This window comes from Macrobrachium rosenbergii, chromosome 7 (genome assembly GCF_040412425.1).
Source record: "Macrobrachium rosenbergii isolate ZJJX-2024 chromosome 7, ASM4041242v1, whole genome shotgun sequence".
Lineage (NCBI taxonomy): Eukaryota > Metazoa > Arthropoda > Malacostraca > Decapoda > Palaemonidae > Macrobrachium > Macrobrachium rosenbergii.
In genome coordinates, this window is record NC_089747.1 from 36,871,227 (window position 1) to 36,873,726 (window position 2,500).

Below are 2,500 nucleotides of genomic sequence, written 5' to 3' on the forward strand. Positions count from 1 at the left end.
GTCAGTGCGACGACAGATAACATAAACGAATCTCCAGATACTTGGTCTGCAAGCCGGACGCGCTATCATTACGTCATGGGGGCGTGAGAGAAAGAAATCACAGATAGGCAGAGAGAGAGAGAGAAAGTGTGACATCCGTGTAGATATTCTAGCGCACCAAATACGCACGTAGGTCTAATTGATTTCAAAAGTAGTTGAATGACTTTTGGGATGAAAGGAGACGAAGGTTTTTCTACACGACATGAGATCCAGCCGGCTGAAGCACAGGTATGCTTCGCATCACGTCTGTCTCCCTCCCATCCCCCTATCATTCCCCCATTTCCCCGCCGCCTCCCTACGCCACCCGCCACCAATACCCGCCCCCCCACCTCCCAGCCTCTTTGCCCCGCCCTTATACTCTTTAACCCTTCCCCGACAGTACAGGAGCCGAAAGGAAGAGGGAGGACTGACCAAGGCAGGAGGCTCTCTAAGGAGGAGAAATAAATAATGGCCCTTTTCACCTCAACAAATTAATGTTTTTTTTTTTTTGTTCTTTAAATTTTGGTTGGCCTGACAGATCAGGCTCAAATTCCGCAATATTGACATTCTCATCTTTATGTGTGTTTTGCGTGCGTGAACTCGTGGAGGCATACACACACACACACACACACCTCACTGCAGATATTGCTGCTGCATTGTCGGAGTTGCGGCACCCCTTCACCTACTACGAGGGAACTTGAGTTTTAAATAGATTATGGATCCTAGGCAGTGCTTCTCCATCTTTTTTCTTTCGCTCTTTTTCGAGGGAACTCCTTTGTAAAGGAGATCCCAAAAGACTAATTAAAATTGAAATAAGTTGTTTACGCTTCCACAAAGAATAATGAATTAAAATAAAATATGTGGTAAACTTTTCTTTTTATTTTATATTTTAAAGTGACATCATCAATTTGGTAAAATATCTATTTTTTCTAAGGTTAGATTAAAATGAAAAATGTCATTTTCATTCAATAATATAATGAATTAGTCAACTTTTTTTTTAGAATAAGTTAACATTCATACTTAATGGTAGAACATGTCACTGATGGGTCGCCCTTTTCTTTACCGCGAGGAAAGTATTCGCGAAAACGTTTCAGAATAGAAAAGCTCAGGCTTGTAATTTAATGAACTTCATTATATTAAGATAACCAGAAATTAAATTATTTTATTTGTAAAAATACAAAACCGATAAAGCAGCCTTTTCCATTGACGCGATGAGAGAAACATGAGTGACAGAATGTCAGGAGTTGAAGCAAGTGCAAATTAATTCAAAAGTCGATAAATAATTAGCTTATTAATTAGGTTATTTGCCTTGCAAGCTACAATACTGGGGAGAATCATTTCATCCTTTTTCGGAAGAGAATAGAAAGATTTCACTTAACGTCATTCTCAGGCCTCTCTCTCTCTCTCTCTCTCTCTCTCTCTCTCTCTCTCTCTCTAGTGATATGAATGACGATATTGCCGGTTCAAATACCTAATAGGTATAAATAAAATGCTCATGTTATTCAGTTCTCGAACTGGTCATTATTATTATTCATGGCTTTCCTAACTGCTTTAAGAAAATTTGCAGTAGTGAAAGTCATTCGATTAATTTTATTTCCTTTTCATCGATTCACTGAGTTTCGTCAAAATTAAATTGGTGACTTTCCCGTTGTCTTTCAGATCTGTTGTCAAACTTCAACCAAGACTTTAGAACAGCTGTCAGATGTCGTCACCTACTCAATTTTGCTTTCATATCCCCAGCCTCTGTCTTCGTTGAAGGAGCACGGTCTTCTTCTTCTTCTTCTTCTTCTTCTTCTTCTTCTTCTTCTTCTTCTTCTTCTTCTTCTTCTTCTTCTTCTTCGAGCAGGTTAGGGTGTTACAGGCTTTTGTTAACCGGAAGCAATTTAGTTGATGCAGTATCTTGAGGCAAAGTCAAAATTAGAATTTTAAAATGTATCAATTAAATTTACGTTGTCTGCTGACTGAAATTAGCAGTAAAAACTCAACTTTATGCTTTGATAAGTGACCGTAATCTATCATTTCTTTTCATAACACTTAAAGAATGAATATTATCCCTGAGCTGGTAACTGGATATCCTTTAATCATACTTGTGTGTTTGTGTGTATGTCGTAAAATAACCTGGAAAAGACTGGAAAGCGCAATCAGCAAGATGTCAAAGCATAAGTGTGTATTTGTGTGCCTGTGTATTGAAACCATTTGTGATTTGAAACATCCCATTTTTGATTTTTCAAAATGAAAACAGTTAATATTCATACAATTTTTACGGAATGGAATGTTGAAACGTCAAATTCTGTTTCTTCATGCCTTCAAAATAAATTAATTTACGTCTTCCGCATCTTGAAATGTTGAAAGTACTCAGAAACTCAAAGAACTAAGATAAAACATTTAAAAAAAACACTATATTCAAAATATAGGATATGAAAATCAGATTATACATACATACAATCATACATACATACATACATACATTCTTTATGAAATA

The 2,500-nt window shown here is 36.9% G+C and overlaps 1 protein-coding gene across 1 annotated transcript in view; it reads right to left on the reverse strand.

Moving 5' to 3' along the window:
• Positions 1-2,500, reverse strand: part of LOC136840305 (uncharacterized) — a 74,380-nt gene that overhangs the window by 68,901 nt on the left and 2,979 nt on the right. The window lies entirely within an intron of this gene.